Here is a 22,144-nt window from a genome sequence, read left to right on the forward strand (position 1 = left end):
GGAACTAGGAAGAATTGTTGAATTCAAGAACATACCTCTCTAGTTGTAAATCAAAAATCTGGAAGCTATAGAACTATAACAGCTGTCTGTCACCCATGAAGACAGTGAATGGACATCTGAACACTTCAGTAGAGAACCTAATATCTTCAGCATTGGCATTAACTGTAGAAGGGTACTTTTTATTACCTTCAACCTTCAAATCTCAGTAAACATACCCAATTGGCAGTCCCTTGTCTCCAACCAAAACTCTACATACTAAGAATTAGGTCCATGGGGTTTAACTTTTCAGCCTATGTATCACAGGTAAGCAGACTGCAAGAAAGTTGAATGGATACCACAGACCAATCCACAAATATATGACGGCCCCACTTTTGATTATTTCTCTCTAAAAACCCTTCGCCCACACTTGTACATTCCAACAATAATGATAACATCAACAACAAATTTCTGTCAAACACATAATAGTCAGCAGGGAGGGTTTCTAAGCTTTAATTATTCATTCTGTCGCATAAAAAATATATACAACTAGGGGCGCCTGCCTGGCTCCCTCAGTTGAGCGTCCGACTTCGGCTCAGGTCATGATCTCACGGTCTGTGAATTCAAGCCCCGCGTCGGGCTCTGTGCTGACAGTTGGGAGCCTGGAGCCTGCTTCAGAGTCTGTGTCTCCCTCTCTCTCTGGCCCTCCCCCATTCAATGCTCTGTCTCTCTCTGTCTCAAAAATAAATAAACATTAAAAATAAATTAAAAAAAAATATAGAGATCTAATTATAGCAAATACATTGTCAATTTCTTGTACACAAAACTGTCACATATTAAATGACTTGTAGTACTAGGCATTGTTTAAATAATTTGATCTAATGTTTAGAAAAGTAAGTAACACTATATATTGGTTGAAGTTACAAACATATTTAGCAGCAAAGCACTCAAGTGGTACAAAATGGGAAAACAAATTATAATTTTAAATAATCACCATTTGTTTTACTCTTATACTCCAGGGATATCGTCTATACAGGTGCTAGTGTCATGACCTCGGCCTTGGCCATGACCTCTGTCCCAGGCTTACTTCTCCCCCATGTTGATTGCCCCCTACTTGCCTGGAACTATTCTGTGTGCTTAGGATATGTCATGGAACAAAAATACAAAAACTGCCACCCTAGTGTAACTTTCACTTGGGAGAAAGATTTAACGAGTAATAAAATAAATAAGTAAAGTGCAGAGTATATTTGGAGGTGATGTAAAAAAAAAGTAAAGTGTACAACATGAAGTAAACATGGGGGTGCAGGAGGTGGGACTGGGTTGCAGTGTTGAACAGGGTAATAAGGTTTCAGGGGAGGCCTTACTGAGAAGATGAGCCTTCAGCAAAGGTAAGTGCTTGAGGGAGTTATCTAGAGAAAGAGAACCCAGGTGGAGGAATAGGTCAAGTAAATGTCTTATGTATTTACAGACAAACAAGAAGGCCAAAATGAATACAGGAAAGAGAATTGAGGTAAGCAGGAGAAGGAGATTAGAATAGATAGGTGTTAGGGACCCATCTTGAAAACGACTTGAGGCCAGCCAGTATGTGTACTTTGGTTTTTATTCCAAGAGGAATAGAGAGTAAAAGGAGGTTTTTTGTTTTTTGTTTTTTTGTTTTTTTTTTTTTTTTTTTTATACTAGAGAAATGGCCTATTTTCACAGACAAATATTTTTCGGTGATAGCACCTTGATTCCTGATAAAATATTGGAGAATGTGGCTCATAATTAAAGATTTACCTAGCATAACCCTGGTCAAACTGGACTACAGAGTGTTTTCCAAAGGAAGTTTGCCCCTTATACCTGTGCCATGAGGAAGCACATAAGATTCATGTTCTTTCTGGGAAACTGGACACCCAGATTATAAAGAAAAATGAGAAAAGAAAAGAAGAGAAAAGGAAAGCATGGGGATGAGGAGGTGGTCTCTTGTGAAGTTGTTTCTTTCCAAGCTTTCTAATCAGATGAAAGAAGTGAACGACGGGCATAGATCAATCTGGAGTATTCTGTGGGGAGCTCTCCAAAATAGAACAGAATATCAAGATCAGGAAGAAATCTTTCTGTCCAGCAGGTCCATTCTTGTCCACTCTTCTGCCTCACAAAAAGGAGCCTATCCTGTTGGTTATTCAGTTGAGTTAGTCATTCTAATTCAAGTGAGTGCTACGTGGCCATTTGGCCATACCTAAACTCCATCTTTGAGTCCGGTTTTAAACAGTCATGGCTGCTTAATCTACATTAATCTGACTTCTCATCTCTCAGTTGCTCGTAAATTAAGATGGGGTATTATTCGTTAATTATTGAAACCTGAACAAAATGAAAGCATCAGTGATCAAAAGTAGTTGGGGGCGGGAAGCAGAAGGTGTCATTTGGAAGAGGCAAAAAAGAAGTGCTTCTCCTCCAGTAGGAAAACTCTCCAGAAGAGGGCATCATTGTCAACTCATTAATTACAGACATTTGGGTTCTATGGATACAATACTTGCATTGAGTTCTCAAGGCAGCGGCATCTGAATTTTCCCAACATCAAAGGTGCCACCTGCATTAGGTGGAAGCAACAGATGTACCAAACACCTAAATATATGAAGACACATCTCTTTAGAACTGGGAAGCATAGGCCACATGAGATAAAAGGAGAGATGAGAGTCGCTTCAGGAGTCTTTATGATATTTTCAAAAGCATGATGAAACTAGGTTGGGAAAACAAGGAAAAGCTGTCATTAAAATTCTAGACACCTAATAAAATTTTTGGCTGTCACCACTCAAGTGGTCACCAAAGAGTAATTAAAAGATTTCATTTGAAGTGAGCACAAAAGTTTGAAATTTGAGGCATATGTTGGAGCGAGCACATTTTAAGTGGAAAAAAGCAACTGATTTGTAACCAGGCATAGAAGTGTTAACCTGATACAGAGAAAAATCTCCAGAAATATGTCTTGTAATTTGTCTTTAGAAAAGAATGGAGTATATGTAGAAAAATAAGTTGGAATAAAATAGAGAAGGGAAAACATCCTTTCTACACTTTATTATTTTTAAAATATAATTTATTGTCAAGTTAGGTAACAGAGTATATAAATAGTGTGCTTTTGGTTTCGGGGGTAGATTCTGTGATTCATCGCTTACATACAACACCCAGTGCCATCCCAACAAGTGCCTCCTTTCTAAACTTTAAATGGATTCTTTTTTTTTTTTTTTAATTTTTTTTTTCAACGTTTTTTATTTATTTTTGGGACAGAGAGAGACATAGCATGAACGGGGGAGGGGCAGAGAGAGAGGGAGACACAGAATCGGAAACAGGCTCCAGGCTCCGAGCCATCAGCCCAGAGCCTGACGCGGGGCTCGAACTCACGGACCGCGAGATCGTGACCTGGCTGAAGTCGGACGCTTAACCGACTGCGCCACCCAGGCGCCCCTGGATTCTTAATTCTATAGGCCTACAATGGAGTTTCAGAATATATGTGTTTTTGTTTGAGTGTTTTGCTCTTGGGATAATTCCTTGGATATTAATGTGGAAGGAATATCTAGGTTCACTTGAAGCAGGAAAGATTAGGATTGGATAACGCTTACAGAGTTAAAGTTATTTCAGTTTAATGATTCTCACACTTCTGTGTGCAGAGGAATGATCCAAGAACTCCCTCAAATGCAGATCCTAAGGCTTTAGCCCCAGGGATCCAGATTCTTTTGAACTGGGGTAAGGCACTGGTATTGTAATGAGCTGAACCCATGAATCTAATGATTCGGATGTGTATGGCCCAACACATGTGGAGCAGTGCTGTAGTAGTCTAAAGTGGAAGTGATGAGACCTTGAACTTGAAGATGGCAGTAAAAATGAAAAGAAGAACACAAACCAAGAAGATATGTTGAACGTTCCACTGTCAAAGTTGTCTATGTAAGGGTAAGTACTCACGAGGAGTTCTAACAACACAAGCCCTGGCAGTGAAGGGAATGCTGTCCTTTTTAATGCAGATAAAAACTTAAAGAGAACTACATTGCAGAGCAGGGAGATAAATTTTGATGTACGACAGCTAGAGTTTAAGATGGCATGAGGAAAGTGAAATAGAGGTATGCCCACTAATTGACTGCTTTGGGGCCAGGGAGAGTGATGGCAGTGAGAGACTTCCATCCAGCAAGCTTGTGCATGGGGTTACCAAGTGAAAGTGTAAATGGAGACAAAGGAACTTGAAGCTTGGAGAATCCATAAGGTGAATGGGGAGACCGGGGAAAGTGAAGGCTTCGACCTAGTCATGAAAATCATGTTTTCCCTGAGAAGTGAGCCTTGGGATAAAATTAAAAGGCGGGGCGGGGATTAATTTGGAGAAGAAGAAAAGAGCATAATCCAAGCAGAGGCCATAGGCTCTGGGAAAACCCAGGGACAGAGGGGATGGGAAAACCACTGCTTGAGGAGCATCTTCAAGGGCTAGGACAAAGCCACGTTCTGAGGGCTTTGGTCTTTGTAGAACAAGTAAAATATTTTTTTTTTCTTTACTGCAAGAGCAATGAGAATCCACAGGAGGCTTTTTAAGGAAGGAGTGTCCAAGAACATGATGCTCAAGACCTGCCATAATATACAGTCATAATTTTGGAACAGGGATATACTACACTCCTAATTCCAGCCTGCTATTGCTTCGCCAAATACAGGACAGCTGAATGGACCATGAAGAGTCTGCCTTGCCGAGGGCCGATCCCGACTCCACCTTCATTGTGTTAACTGGGGGAAGTTACATAATTTGGTGTTTATCGACATTGGTTTCATATTAGCACCCCGATAATAATAAATAAATAAATATAAAATAATAAAAATAATACCAGTATTTAATAATAATAATAAAATACCAGTGTCTGTCCCCACCTGCCAGAGAGTCTAAATTCAAGCCCTGGAGGTATTTTTAAATCATCTTCAGGTGCTTCTAATGTGTCTCCAAGACTGAGACCCGTTGACTGTTGCTCAATGTCCCTGATTCCTCCTCTCTGAAGGTGAGTTGATCATAATAGTGCCTCAACCTTGCAGATGCTGTGAGAGAATGCTATGAGATGATGTCCGAAAAACAGTTAGCATACACCTGGGCATGCAGGGAGACTTAAATATGCACCCACCATTGTCACGGTCGCTTACTAGAGCCATTCTCATTGTTGCACAGATCCTTTCACATAGCGGATCCTTGAAACAGCTTTGTATTCAGCTTCCAGTTACAGAAGACCCCTGGTTTGATGTGTGGTGAGGTCTTCCTGCTTTCTGTTGATAGACACAGAAAAAAATGTGCTTGCATCACTTTCTCCGGACGCATGTCCTCAAAATTATTTATGTTGTTTCTTTACCATTCCTTCCTGAATACAAATTCCTTCTCTCCTCCCCCGTCAAGAATCAGCCTTCCTCATCAGCGTTAAAACACACAAAAAAACAACCAAATAAAACAAAACAAAACAACAAGAAAATAAAACTAACAGCAACAAAAATCTTTATTTGGAAGGAGGGTGGATCTTTAAATGCCAGTGCGGATGGGGGCGCCTGGGTGGTGCAGTCGGTTAAGCGTCGGACTTCAGCCAGGTCACGATCTCGCGGTCCATAAGTTCGAGCCCCGCGTCAGGCTCTGGGCTGATGGCTCGGAGCCTGGAGCCTGTTTCCGATGATTCTGTGTCTCCCTCTCTCTCTGCCCCTACCCCGTTCATGCTCTGTCTCTCTGTCCCAAAAATAAATAAAAAACGTTGAAAAAATAAATAAATAAATAAATGCCAGTGCGGATGAAATTTAGACACATCGAGCCTAGTTACTGATGAGATGCCTGTCTTTAAAATAGGAAACAAATTGGGCTATGCAGAATTAATTGTAGAATCAAATTTTTAAGTGGCACCATTTCGTTCTCTAAAGAAGTGCCTACTAGGAAATGGTGACTGAAGCTGACTGAAGCTACTTTATAACCTCCATTCTTGAGTTCTTAGGTAATATACACCTTCGAACTTGGTGGTCTGAGTAAATTGTGGATCATGGCAGGCTGCATTTTCCTGCCTGACTTTGGTTCCTGTATTGATTCACTGTTAAGAGGTTGTATTTAGTCCCTAGGTTTATCTTCACAATTTGTTATATATTATGATCCATCATCCCGTTAGCACTTAAGAAGAATTTATTTTCTATTATTCGTGCTTCCTCAAATGTTCTCTCGCTAAGTCGCAGATGTCCGCAAGAGTAACTTTCTTGAGGTCAGAGACAGAGTCTTCAGGTTGAGGCTGGGTTAAGAGAGTTGGTCATGTAGCACAGGCACCATTTTAGAAAGTGTACAAGACCTAGGATTAATGTATTATTTTGTCCTCAACAGTTATTTGTTAAACAACCTTGACGCATGTCTTCTCCAATGAGTAGAAGATAGCAACATGACACGAATTAAAATGATCATAATGCTGACCAGAGTTCCACTAAGCGTCTGCACCTTCTTTGCTCCCGTCAGTTACATGAACGTGCTGAGTTTTGTTCCTTTCAGTACAATGCTTAGCCACAAACAGTACTAGCTAATCATTTTGTCAGATGGAAGCTAACTCACAAGGAAAATGCAAAATGTGGAAAGAAAATGTATCCAAATATCAAAACATGAAAACGTAATGCCAAAAAAATAAATTTTATCACTAAACACACGAAGTTGTAAATGCTATCTATAACATGATTAAATATTTTGATACCCTAATGTATCTTTGCTGTGCAATTGATTTCTTATATTACATGAAGAGTAGGAAAACTTGATATAGAAATGGAAGAAGAGATAAAGATGTTGGAAATCTTGGGGGAGGCATTTTTTCCATCCATCAAGATATAAACACTAACACTTCATTAAAATTGTATAAAAATATACAATGTATTTAACCGCAACCATTATTTTCCACTTGGCCTAGTGCTATAGCTTTTGCAGCGATTCAGTCTGACAAAAGCAATAGAATTAAGTGTCTCTAGCTTCCAAAATTATGCTTTATTGTTCCAATGCCGAAAAATTCTCAGTATGATGAGCATTTACTGTTTTTACTAACAGTGTTTAGTTGAATTTCACTTCAGGCACCAAAACACTGTGTTAGGAGCTCTTTGAAGGACAAGAGGCTGGGTTTTTTGGTTTTTTGGTTTTTTGTTTTTTTTTTTTTTTCCCTCTAAAATACCATACTGTCCACAGTGCACTCATCTCTGAGTTTTTCAATGCAGGTTTTCCTGGATCTACTTTTAAAGAAATGGCTAGGTGAACTGACGTACGAAAAAGCTGTTACTACTTTCTGGGACATTGAAACATTCCCATCAAACAGCTTCTAAAAACGTAAGTGGAAAGAACAAAAAGAAAAACAAAAGTAACAAAAACAAAGACAAAGAAATGCAGTGGTGTAGGTAAAGACTACCTGCAAGAGAATGTTAACATTTAACATTTAATGAGCATTTAACGAACAGTGCCACTTAGGTACTTAGTTTCTTTTCCTTTTTACTTTAAATTCCACTTCGTTTCTATCTCATGTGAGTCTGAAAATGACTATGTAAGTTAGATTTAAGTGTCTCTATTTTTAAAATAAGGAAAATAAAGCCCCACAGATGTTAAGTAACTTCCCCCATCATCACCCAGTTGGACAGTGACCACCTCAGAACCCAAAACTACCCTTCAGATGACAAAGACCTTACTCAGCAGACATTTCTGTGCCATCTTGTTGGTTCCACTCTTTCTAGGGGCTAAATGTTTTCCTGCTGTAGTCTGCATTTTCAAGATAAAATATCTTGACTTGAATTTGTAAAAATTCACCCAAGAAGGAGTGTGTTTTTCATATCATTCTGCTGGAGGCTTTAAAGCTTAATAAGTTTGCAAACTCAGAATGTAAAATTTCTCTCCTGGTTTTTTCTTCCATCTATTTTGAGGCAATGACCAATAAGAATGTTCTCTGCAATCTTTGGAATAATAAGTGTATCCAAAAGTAGTATCACAAAATTCCAGAATGTTTGAGTTGAAGGAGACCTTGGAGATTGTTGGATCTGAAACACTAAATCTGCATGTGAGGAAATTGGAAGCTGAGCCTCACTGAAGAGAAATAACTCCTTCACAGTAGGTCTTAATCTAGTCACAGAGCTAATTAGTATAAAAACCAGAATTAAAACCCACGTCCCCTAGCACTTGGTGCTTTTTTTTTTCCCACTGTATTATGAATAGTCCTACAAGTGAAGAATTAGCTTACCAATGTCTTTATATTCCTGAGCCAGTTTTAAAATATCTGCTCTATTTAATTAAGCTATAGCACTCCTTAAAATAATAAGCCAAATTTAACTTGTTTCTAGCTTGGGAATTTAAACCAGAGTGCTGAATTGAGCTCTGTGTGCTTGTGTATTCTCAATTAAAGTAACCCGATTGTTCTAGAAGTCTTATTGTTTTCACCAGGCTGAAACTTGACTTCAGTTGATTTCAATGTGATCCATTTAGGCAATATCCGCTTCAGTCATTTGATATTTAATTATTGCCACTTGACTTATCAATCTCATTGTAAAATGCCCAATTCTAGTAGAATGGACAGAAGGAGTTTTCAATTGAACATAGGGAAATAAGCTAAAATTACTCAGCTCTGCAGAAGCTAATTCAGGACCATGTGAAATCACTTCATATTTTATGTTCAAACACATTCACCTACCAAAAGCTTAGTCCTTTTAGAAAAGAATAAATTTTTATTCATTTTCTCTGCGAATACTAAATTGCTTTCGAAAAAACACATGTGTTCTCACTGCACAATCGAAAATTACTAATTTCTCACTTACATAGATTTCTTAGAACATCTGATATATTTTTTATTCCCTCTATGAGCAATAACATTGTAAATTGAGCTGTTAAACTGATTCATGCTTAGGCCAGCAAAAAAGAACAGTAAGTGGCTCTGAATCTTTCATAAATGCTGCAGAAAAGATTTCGGTCTGTGCTTGCCCCTAACCCCTGCTATTTGGTGTCATAATGCATCATTACATACTGATGTTTGCTCTTGTGCAAGTCAGCAAAAAAAAAGGATTACATCGTGTAGGCTGGTCCCTTTCCTTGAATTAACGGTGTCACTTTTGATTTGTTATGTTATTGGACCATGTTTTAGGACCTCTTAACATTGACAGCTGTGACACAAATATATATAGTCATCCCCAGAGGTTTGCTATTTTGTAATCTGCATGCTAAACCTTTTAAATGTTTTTATTCAGATAAAGTTTGTTTAAAAAAAATAAATGAATGCTTGAAAGAGAAAGAAATTGTTGATGTGCCCTCCAATGTGTTCTCTGTTGTCATCTCTTTGTGGAAACTGTGGTAGAAAGAGTTATTTTCTGGGCTTAGTTATAAAAGAAAATAGATACAAAACTGGGTATAAAATGGCCTTAATTAGTATATAGACTACTAATCCTTTCCATTATTGTTTATTCTCTACTGGCTAGGTCCAGTGTCTGGTTCCCATCTTGTCTGAATAACTTCACTGACGTGGAATTCACAGCCATCACTGGCAGTTCTAACCACGAAACTATTTCCCATAAGTGTTCAAATATTCTACATATAGGTTTATTCTTTGACCACCAAAAGATGTCACCTGGGAAAACTACATAAACCAGTCATGTACATAGTAAATGCATTTGCCTAATATACTCTGGGCAGGTAATCTAGTATTTTAATAGTCTCAATTCTACAGGAAACACCCAATGTGATTTTCCTATTTAAATAGATTCATTTATTAAATACTTATTGGGTTATAATGCTGTTCTAGGCTCTAGGGTAAGCCCTGGGTATTTGAAGGAGATTAAGATACAGTTCTTGTCCTCAACGACTTCACGGTCTTATGGGAAGACAAAAGTGAGTAAATGTACTGCTTAAGAGAATAGATAAAGGAGGGAATTAGAAACTCCTGGATTCAAGTCCAAATTCTGCTACGTGCTTGCCAAATGATCTGGAACGTGTGTGTATGTGTCTTTGTGTGCACGGAGATATGTTTGTGTTAGAAGGGATCATGTATTTAAAGGCTTAGCACAGTTAAACTGAAACTTGGTGATAAAACCAGTAAGAGGTTGATGTGAAAGTCATCTACATTCCGAAGTTCATGAACTAAACTAAGAGAATGGCCTTTTTGTGACATTGGGTATGAATAGAGACAGAATTTAAATGATATTTTTGATTCTGTGATAAATATAGATTGAAATGAAGTTTTCAAATGTGTCAGCTGGTAATGTGAAAAAAAAAGTAATGCTTATGTTACATACTGTGGAAGTAATATCTGCCATTTCTTGGAGTCAGATTTTGAATGCTAGAAGAAAAATATGAGAGGGTTAATATCACAGAAAATAAGACTTTAGGTGTATTGATTAATTGTAAACAGGAAATAAGGAAAATATTTCATGAAAAAGAGTTAATATTTAAATGTCTACTAAGGCCATCCTTGGAATAAGTTGTGCTGACAATATAGTCATTTAAGGCTGTGTTCATTTCAACTCAGAACTGCTGAGCCGAAGGCTGAAATTTATTTAATATTACAGTCATTTTGCAACTTTAAAAAATACATTTTTGCAATTAAAATCAAAGGATATATGTATTCTTTTCCTCATTGACTGGCCTATTGTCTCAGTAACTGAATTTTACACAAATTTAGAATGTCACACTTATAGAAAGTGTGTGAAAAAGATAACTTCTTGAGGTCAGATCCAAAACCCAATAATTTAATGTCTAATTGACAGATAATAATGAAAAAAGAAAGCTGTCTCTTTAACCTCCTCCTTGTTCTCTTTCACACACTTTTGCTTTCAGTTTTACCCTTCAACTAAATTCAGTTCCTTTGTGTGAAGTTGAAATAGATTGTTGTCTGATTGAGGATGTTATGGATAATCAATGATATAGAGAAAGAGAAAATACATAATATCATTCCTAAGCAATTTCCCAGTTTGCTGAAAGTGTTTGTACAGGACAATGACACGGCCTTTCTGTCTTGATCATGGAGGGGGTTGGCTAGTGGGAAATTAAAAGTGGGGGGAAAAAGCAAGCAGAAATTTCAAACCATTTATATTCCTAAAAGCTAAAATAACTTTCAACTCACACATCACGACAAAGTAAGGCAAGGAAGTCTTTACAAATGTGTTCTTTTTTTCTCGGTGGTATTCACAGCACTAATGCATTTACAAGATGTTAAATCACATACTTAAAAAAAATCAGATTGAAATGGGAAACAATTTTCTAGCATATTTGAATCCACTTCCATTGCTAATGTAGACATTCCCCAGAACCTTTGTATATCCATTCAGCTATTAATGGGAGTTGATGTGTCATCATTCAAGTCGCTTCATTTTACTGCTACTGATTGTGACAGCTACACTGGGGAAAAATGGAGGGAACCAGTGATTTAGGAGTAGTTTTGCCTCAATAACCTTCCACAGTGCTTCCCAAAGTTATGATTCAATGCAGATATACGAATTCTTGATTAAAAATGGCTTTCAACAGTATGAAATTTACATAAAATAAGAAAGGAAAATATTTCAACTTTGCAAATAAAGCCATCGGAGGTGCATAATATCTGGCACGCAGTAGTTCTCAATAAATGTGGGTTGAACAAATGAATGAAGAGGTAGTTAGGTGACTAATACTAAAGCAATACAAAGCCACTTGATAAAAATGTATCAGTGTCGCCGGCCATATGCCCGATTACACCTGATGCACCTACATAGTTATTGTGACGCTTTACGATACATGGTTATCCATCTCAAAGACAAAAACAACTCATTCAATATTTTTCTTCTGGCCAGGTAAGATTATTTAAATACTTGGCACTTGCAAACATGTTTGTAGACCCTGCTCAGTCACTGGATATATATGTTGTACTGTTCGATGGCCAACTTAATTATATCAGGAAATATATATCCCAGGAACCTGTTACCTATGCAATTCCAAATTAGAAAGGATGAGTGGGAGGCAGAGGGAAGAAATACAGCCTCGGCCTTCAGACTTGAGGTAGGTGTATTGTCTCTGGAGAGGCCAAGGGGTACAGATGTTTTACAATTTGTCCCTGTTCCCGCCTGCCCTGCACCCAACCCTGCCTCCCATGACTGCCAGTCATGTTAAACAACAGCAACCCAAAGTCCACCCCCAGATGCTTTGTTGCAAAACTCAGAGACGAGGTAACCACAAAGAGCAAAGGAACAAAACCCTTTCCCAGTTTACCATGCCAGGCCCCTTCACACCGCTACTCTAGAAGCTAGCTGTAACTAACTTCAATATTTTCCTGGAAATTCTACACGTTTTCCTATTTCTTCAGCTCTTATGTTTGTATCATTATTGCCTTGGATCCACAATCATGTAATAATATCCAATTCCGTTAGTAAACTTCTTAACCTGTAATTCTAATGGTGGTTCTCCTTCACTGATTTTATCCAGCCAAAGATGGTCACAATGATATCTCCAGTTCCGCACGCTCTTGTGCAGTATGAATTGCTATTGGTTCATCACGAGTTGAAGATGATTTCTGTACTCTCTTGAATCAGGGCCAGCGAGTAGGGGGTCTGTGATTGTTTACCAATAGAATATGGCCCAAGTGATGTGCCATTTCCAAGCATAAGGCTTAATTGGCTTCTGGTCCCCACCGTGCATTTTGGAATACATTCCCTAGAGAAGCCAATCTATGTATAAAAATACTGACCACCCCGAAATCTTCATGTTGTACATTAGGCCAACCTAATATACAAAAAGATGCAGTGTTGATAGTAAGAGATAATCAACCCATCCTGAGACAAGCCGAGGCCCCTGTCAGATGAAAACAAACAAACAAACAAACAAACAAACTTGAAACAATTTAGTAGCTTATTTGATATCCCTTATTCAAAGGAAAACAGTCCATGGATTTGGGGAGTATGGTGCCTCACAAGCATTGGAGCACTGTGCCCAAGGGATTTGAGGCAAGAGTGAGTTTTCTAGAATGTTACAGGCAACAAGAGGGAACGTGGAAACAAGGCATATTTGGTTAGGCTTTTATAAGCCTAGCTGGTCCTATTTTCTAGGGTAAAGCTGCGATGCACAGTTGTGATTGGTGTGTATTAGGTTTCCTTGACAGTAAGGCACGTCCCATAACTGCAGGCTGACAGGTTTAGATTTGTGATGTAGGCCAGGCCACTTGGGTTGCCTCCATTCTGTGGGTCCTCTATTCAAATTAACTTTATCACCCCAGACACTAGAATTAGAATTAATCCAGCCCATTCAGAACTCAGATCATACCAGACCCAACTGACCACTTAACGACCGTGACATTTGGAGCAAGAACTTCTATCTGAAACCAGCCTACACAAAGGCCTGTGAGAGAGGATAGTTTATTGCCATTTTAAGATACCTACGTGTGATTGCTTATTAATGTAATATTAAATAACAAAAGCCATGAATTACGTGCACTCTCCACTTCCTTGATACCCTAATTTTACCTCTTCAGTTCATTGTGTAAGGGGATTGGCCATTGCTAAGTGAGGTCGAGAAACCCATTCAAAGGTCAAGCAATGACATATAGGAATTGTTTAACTTTTAATAGTTAAACATAATAGTATGTTTATTTTCATACCATGGGACCATTCGCTGTGCGAGATTTATAAGTATTACTCAGACCGCAGTACTCAAATACATCAAAAGTATAAAATGACTGAGTCCCATTGTCCCTTCCTCATGGGCAAAAAAAATATTTTGAGTGAGAATATGCACTGTGCACCATTTTTAAAATAAAATTCCTTATATATCACCAAAAAAAGTGTTTATTTTTATTTCCTCTTTTTATGCATCTTGACTGTTGGAGAAGGTTGAAGCAGTGGGTAGCCTTAGCACTAAGTGCTAAAGCCTTAGTGACTTTAGCAACAGGATTTTTGACCAGAGATTACTCAAAAGTCACTTAATCCACTGCAGATGAATTAGTTGGATTTTATTGGTTCTATAGGAAAAAGGGGACCCTTCGTGGCATGGTTGTTGCCTAGAAATTTATTGCGGTGATGTTGGTTCTTGCGTCCATCAGACAAAATTTTGAGTTCTTCTTTTACTTAATGCTTACCTGTTTTATTTATTTTTTTTAATTTACAAATTCATCTTTTTGAGATTTAGTACTCTGGTATGTAAAATAGGGAGTATAAAACATGTTTGTGTTTTTCTATTTCTTTAAAAGAATTCTATGCCAAGGATTTTGGCACCTGGAAAATTCTCAGTGAAGGCTAGTTCCCTTTATCTCTTAACTCCCACATACCCTTTCTTTCTTCTGCCTCACTCAAGGTCTGGTTTTTTGTTTGTTTCCTTGTTTTTTGTTTGTTTTGTTTTGTTTTTACTTTTTCTTAATATCTTTATTCAGAATTCTGGTTTATTAATTCAAAATTGTTTAACACTGTGGCTATTTACTTCTGGGAATGAACACATGCTATATCCTATGTTTTCTTTTACTGTAAGACCTTATCCTACCTTTCCCCATATAACAGTAGCTAAGATTAATTGAGCAATTATGTGTGAAGCATTATCTTAGGACATATATTTTTAAGTGGTTTAACAATCTATAATGCAGGTATTGTTAACATCCCCATTTTACAGAAGGAAAATTCAGGGAGAGAGAGCAATGACATAAGTCAGGACATCGGTAAAGAGTCCTTCAGACAAATAAAATCCAAGTAGCCAGACAGTATCCCTTTTCTGAGAGTGAGCATTAACACTTTTAATGGATAAACCAAAATTAGCATTTTGCTTATGCTACAGTTTCTCAAAATGTGCTCCATAATTAACTGTATCAGGATGTTCTTGGATGCTTCTTACAGTACAGATCCTTGGGTCCATCCCAGCATGGCAATGAGATGCTCTGAGATGAGAGCAGGAATCTGAGCCTTTGATAAGCTTTCTCAGCGATTCTTGGTATAGGAAAGTTTGGGAGGGCTTAGTTTTAAGCCTAATAAATATCGCTTTTACACAGTATCCCTGACTACTTAATATTTTACTTCAACTGTTTTTTTTTTTTTTTTAATTTAAAAAGGTCCCGGTGTATGGCAGTGAAAGTAGTGGTTAGGGCTTGCCTGTGTTACTTTCACAGTCACTCTCACACTACCTGTGACTCTGAGATGCTCTCTGATTCATACTCAGTACAGTTTTCTACAATCATTGATATTCTAAGGTGAATGTAAGTCTCATTAATATTTACATTTTCACAGTATTTTTAAAAAGAGAATTTCTGAGCTAAATTTTTTCCACCCCCAATTCATATGTTGAAGTTCTAACCCCAGTTCCTTAGAATGTGACTGTATTTAGAGATGGATCCTTAAAGGAGTATTTAAGACAAAATGAAGTCATGTGGATAGACCCTAATCCAATCTGCTGGTGTGCTTATAAAAAAAGTAGATTAAGACACAGACAAGAGACCTTGGGATGACCAGGTGATGGTGACCATGGTCACCAGTGAGAAGGTGGCCATATTCAAGGCAAGGGGAGAGGCTTCAGGAGAAACCAAACTTATTTATTCCTTGAGTTTGGACTTCAGCTCCCATAGCTGTGAGAAAATAAATGTCTGTGGTTTAAGCCACTCACTCTGTGGTACGTTGTTATAGTGATCCTGGCAAACTAAAACAGAAACTAATATATTTTTTTCCTGAGTAAGGTAATTAGAGCCATCAACGAACAGTAGAGGAAAGTTGATACTCTTCAAATTAGCCCTGTGACCTTATCTGATATATCTATTTGGTCATTATAACATGGTCATAACATATGGCCACAACATATAATGCAGCATCCATTTGCTTTGGAATATATATACGGTGCTAAACATCCTTATATGCTTACATTCAGAAAAAAAGATATTACTAGATATCTAAATACTGAAACAGTCCTTCTCCAGTATGTTGCATTCTATACCAGAATCTAATTTTAGCCATTATCTACTACTCTTCCTCAACATTTCTGTTCTTCTTTGATACCTCCTGGGGGGGGGGGGGAAGTTTGCCCTCATTTCTCATAAACACAAAATATCTAAAAATTCCCTGGAAAGAACCAGATGTACTCCTGAAATAGCAAAATATGATATTGCTGGGAAATAGTCAATCTTTCTCCCCACCTGCAGAAAATTTTCCTTGGCTCCTTAATTTTTCTATTAATCATAATATTTTTATTTTTTTATTTTTCTTTTTGCATTGGTTTCAAAGGAAACAAAAAGAGGACTTCATTCCTGGCACTAATTTCTGACCTCACCATTGCTTAAAACGCCAATCATATGTTCTCACTCATGAATCTCAAGTAGGCTTGGGATCACTTGATATAGAATGGCTCAGCTGAGGGGACTTGGTTCATGCTTTGCTGGGCTACTTGCCATATAGTCTTAGCTTTTGTTGCTTGAAACTTATTATTAATTCATATTCATATTAATTTTATGCTTAATATTTATAATTAATTCACACAATTTTCAACTATAATGTTTCACATTCACATATATGTAGGGCTTTAATTTTTAACATCTTTCTGCAAGCATATATCACATTTTTAAACACTCAATTATGAATATGCTAACTTATTTAGTTGTTCAAAGAGTCAAAAAGAAGAGTTAAAATTCATTTAAAAAGATATGTGTATTTCTTTTCAAAATTACAATGTTCTCTGTCAATATTTACAGCTTGAAAATAAAACCCTAGATTTGAGTTGTATCTCAAAGAATCACAGTGGTGGACAAATAAATAACATTATTTGATCTTAATGCTTGGAAAATATAAAACACGCAAATTGGTCTAATAATTTGCTAAGGATAAATAGAAACAGAATTTGATGTAAAAGCAAGCAATCATATGGATGTGGACACAAAGTTGCAACTAATACTGATAGTCAAAGGCAGTTTTATTTTTGCTGAAATTATGCAGACAATTGGAATTAACATAAATTGAAATAGATACAGTGACAGTACTATAGCATGAGAATAGAAGACATTATAAATTTGATGAAAAAAACACGTTAATACAATCATTCATTTACACTATTTGATCCAACACATAGTGATTGACTCCCACTCTCTGATGGGTGCAGTTCTAGTCATATGGGATCTGCAAGAACACAGCTAGGATATCTGGCCTCACGGAACATATTTTCCAGTGGGGCAAAACAGAGTGAGTAGATAAACATGATATCAGCTACCAAAATTGCTTTAAAATGTTAAGTTCTGTGGGAATAAAATTGAGAAATGTATTTTAATACCGAATCATTTTAATAATTGGAAAAAAAAAACCCAGATACTCATATTCTAATATGTTGATTGTTCTGCTTGGATTATAAACACATCTTCTAAGTACAGCAGTAATATCCCTGCAACATGCATTACCTTTACTAGTGAGCATCTATGGGTCCTGATATATTTCATCTGGCAAGTTTTAAATATTCCTGTTTGTAACAGAGACAGCACAATACTAAAATGTTACATCTTATGGAATGTACAATAGTGTTCAATCTTATGCTATACATTGCTCTATTTCCTGGGAATGGGGTAATTTCAAATATTCTGCATGGTACAGATATCTATGAGGATGAGGGAATGGAGAAAGTGGGGATAGGAAAAGAAAAATGCCTTTGTTTTTTTTTTTTTACTAGCTTTTCAGTTTTTGATCTAGTTTTATCCCCATTACTCTTGTTAAACTTGATGAGAGTTGGGAAAGAAGAACATTTGGTTTCTTGGAGTTGAGCATATCCTATGAAAACTCATTTTATTGCTATTTTAAAAGATATTTTTCTATTTTTGTATTATGTATTTTATAGTGTTTTTATGGGCCGATAGAAATGTATTACAGAGTTATATAAATTCAATAAATGCAATTAGAAACATCAAAAACACCAACATAGTGAATATTTGCTTACTATATCAAAATTTCCATGATATAGGCAAAAATATGCATCAAATTAATGTCACCATTTTGAGTTTACCCCTAAAACGATGTGAAAAAAATTACAAGTTCATTTAAATTTAAATGAAATACACCCTTTCGTATTGCAAGAAAGTAGAAGTTTCAAAATAAATTATCTCAAGTCTCTTCTATTACAAAAAGTAGTTTATTTTTGCCTCTACATAAAATTTGGATGGAATAATGTCCTTTAATGAAACCTTTCGTAAATGCCTGCCTCTGGCAAGGAACAATGGAAAAACAAAGGATAAAATGAAATCTTCATATGTGTCACTAATCAAGGATGCACACATGGAGTCTGTTTTTGAGAAAAGCTGGTACAAACAGTATCTTGCCTTGGGAAGACAGCAATAGAACCTAAATAAATATGAATTGCTACAGTGTGTCATCGAGAAAAAACTGCCTTGTATCACAAACAGTTTAGCTGGACCCCAAAGGTTTAGTTCATCCAAGGATTAAGCTGTGCATGTCCACATTTATTCTCTTTAAATCCCTTTGACCAGCAGTAATTGTTCTGTTAATTTCTCAAATTGTTTTGCACATGTGCCTTTTAGGGTCGGCCTGTGGTGATTTAAATATTTTGGGAGGAGAGGTGAGGGGTAGAAAGCAGGAAATATGTGTAGCAGTTTTGTTTGTGTAAAATCAGGATTAAGTTGAATTCTGTTTAAAAACGAGTCTTAAATTAGAGGAAAAAGTAAGGGTAAGCAGTGTTTTTATTTTATTTTTTTTAATTATCATAATCAGCAAAGTGTTCTCCAAAAATTGTTTTTTTGTTCTCTCAAAGAATCATAAACTTTCAAGATCCTAAACATCACCCACATAGCCCATCCAGTTAATGGTTAAATTCCCTTATACATTTTTAATGCTATTTTTAGAGATAACTAATGATACTTTGTCCATATACTGGAATCTTGGCAGTTTATGAGACATCCAGAATTAATCTCATAATCCATTTTATTACCATACAAATATATGTTTAACAATTGCAGAAAAAGTAAAGTTCTCACTTAAAAGTAAAATGTATTTTAACAATATTAAATAAAAATAATACTTATATAAAATATCTCTTAGTATGCAGTAACAATTTTAAATAGATCTTAATAAGTTTTGGAAAGATTTATTTTTAATTATTTCAGTATTCTACACAATGGTCAGCAATTCATGGAGATTGGAATGCTTCCTTATTATTGGAAGGAGCTATTATAACTAGGAAATAATGTTTTCTTATTTCCTTAGATGAGGGGATTTCTCCAGTTCACAGTATGGTGGGATGCCTTATCTATCCTGGGCTCAAGATTTTTAGTTATGCTCTGTATTTCCTTTCCTCTCCTTTCCTAATTAAACTAATTAAAACCTTAGCAATTTGACAATAATTGTGATGAGCAACAAAAAGCTTCTCTGAGTTTCAATATTATAAAAACATTTTAGGATAAGTATTGTTGGTGCCCACGTGTGTTCTTTGTTGTATTTGATTTTATTTGATTTTAAATCAGTATCAAACATAGGTGTTTCTCCTCAGTGATATGAAAATGCATCTTACCTGAAGATAATAATTTATACCTTTTGAATTAATCTTTGTTCCTACAACCAGTATATAGTACGGCCTTATGTTTAAAAAATTGTAAAAAAGATATATAAAGAAATAATTGAACTTACATGTTAATATTTTAATGCATCCAAAAACAGATAAAAGAGTATTACCTTTAAATTTTTATTTAGGCATAGAAGTATCATTTATAAGAAGATATATATGATATATTACATATATACACTATTATATATACATATTACATATGTACATATACAATATATACATATTACATATGTCTACTAAAATGACATGAACATTAAGATAAGATTGAGATTTAAATTTACTAAATTCCACCTCAAAATATTTCAATTGTTTCCCTTATTGTTTATATTGGATTTATAAGCCCTTAAATATTATTAAATTTATCTATGTTGTAAATGAGAACATATGTTGTTTTTACTATCACCATCATCATAAGTTACACTTTCACTAGCTGATCTGTCCTTACCCTGTTGAGGTTAATAAATAAAGGATGGATTGATTTCATAATCTATTTCTCCATTTGTTTGTCTCTGTATCTTCTACATATATCTCTTTATCTATCCATTAATCGACAAATTATAATTTCTCTGTGGAATCAATGAGCTGATTCAGAAAGAAGACTTTTTTTGGGATGTATAATTTTTTCTTCCTTTTTATAAAATCTCTGGACCCTAGGGAAGATGGATATTGAATTGACAAAACATGCTCTTTAAGGATCACGATATAACTAAGCTGGATTATAGGTCTCTAGAGAGTACTTTGATTATACAATTTGATTACCTTTCAACCTGAATCTTCTGATCCACATGTTATCTAAATTAATCTTTTCTGATGGGTAGCTCATTTGGCCTTAATTCCACTGTTTGCAGTGCCAAAGTCATATACTTAAAAAAACTTCCTTGTTTTAAGTTTCAAATTATTAATGATATTTTGAAATATCTTACAACTCTTTGTTTCTTCCAACCAAGAGCTATTATTTGAAACTACCTCATTTTAGGGCTTATTAATTAAAAGATTTTCACTAATTAATACATTCAACAATGAATAGCCCTATTATACTTCGAATATGCTCAGATCATGTTTAATCTTGAGAACCATAAATTATTCTTTCAACTGTTATTTATAGAGCAATAAGTGCATTTTATGCACTGTGGTTTCTGGCTTTTTTTTTTAATGTTTTAATTAGATCATGGTGCAATTGTTGAAATTAAATTTCAGAAATCTCTTAACCATGCCTTTGTCTAAAATTCACCTGATATAAAATGTCTTGGTATATAAAAATTCAACAACATACTATTATCTCCTTCCCAGGCTTTATATTCTTACATTATTCAGATAATCTGAATTCTCAATTGTAGGAATTTTAAGTCCTCTTAGAACTAGAAAAGTGACAAGCTTTTTGTCTGTATGTTTTTCTCAAATGCTTACATGAAATATAGGAAAACTAAAGTCAACCTTACTAATCGATTTCCATTTTGTGAGATAAACTAGTTTAAATGATGTACTCTAGGATGTAAGAGGTTATGATCTAAATATACAGACTATTTTCCTATGCCCTAATTCTTTTGTCTAGATTTTCATATATTTATCTAGTTTATGCCATTTTATTGAGGTTTGAATTTTCTATGGGAGTAATTGTATTTTTCTATAGTAGCTACTAAGTAATGGATAAGAGATAGTATGTATGAGCATTATTTTTATTTAAGATTGTTTTCAGTTATTTTTGAAATAAAAAAAGGACTTTCAAAATATATATTTTTAATGTTTATTTATTTTTCACACACACACACACACACACACACACACAGCGTGAGTGGGGGAGGGGCAGAGAGAGAGAGAGAGAGGGAGACACAGAACTGAAGCAGGTTCCAGGCTCTGAGTTGTCAGCACAGAGCCTGACAAGTGACTCGAACTCACGAGTTATGAGATTATGATCAAAGCGGACGCGCAACCCACTGAGCCACCCAGATGCCCCAACTTTTAAAATATCTTAAAATTGTGATGCCTGAGTGGCTCAGTTGGTTGTCAGATTCTTGATTTCAGCTTAGGTCATGATCTTGGTGTTCACGGCTTTGAGCCCCACGTCAGGCTCCATGCTGACAGTGCTGAGCCTGCTTCGAATTCTTTCATTCTCCTTTTTTCTCTGTACCCCCTCCCTCTGGTCACACTCCCTCCTTCCCTTTCTCTCTGTCTCTCAAAATAAATAAATAAACTTAAAAGGAAAGAAAATAAAATTTCTTAAAATTATAGAAAATTTATCAGATAACACTAGATAAATTCCAAAGCAATTTCTAATGAAAATTTTCCTTAGAGGTTTGCTGAGAAATAAAAATATTATAGAACTAAATGAAAGCCTTAAAAATATTATACATGAAGATATAATTTATGTGGAAAATGGACAATTGCCTCATCCAAACTTTTCAAAAAAGCTTGAGAGTTAAACATGCAGGCCTCTATAGAAATAAGTATTAATATGCCATAGCTTACTTAAAATTCAACCTCTCAAGTGCAGCCAGCACCCTGAAAGTGATAAGACTTGGTTGCTTGATTGGCTATATTGTTGTCTATGAAAGCTGGTTAATAAGCTTTGCAGTGTTGAGAATCAGTCCTGTACCTGTATCAGTTCCAATGGCCGACGCTGGCTCGAGGGTTTTATGAACAAAAATTTCTTGGGGCGCCTGGGTGGCGCAGTCGGTT

The sequence above is a fragment of the Panthera uncia genome, chromosome B1 (assembly GCF_023721935.1).
Source record: "Panthera uncia isolate 11264 chromosome B1, Puncia_PCG_1.0, whole genome shotgun sequence".
Lineage (NCBI taxonomy): Eukaryota > Metazoa > Chordata > Mammalia > Carnivora > Felidae > Panthera > Panthera uncia.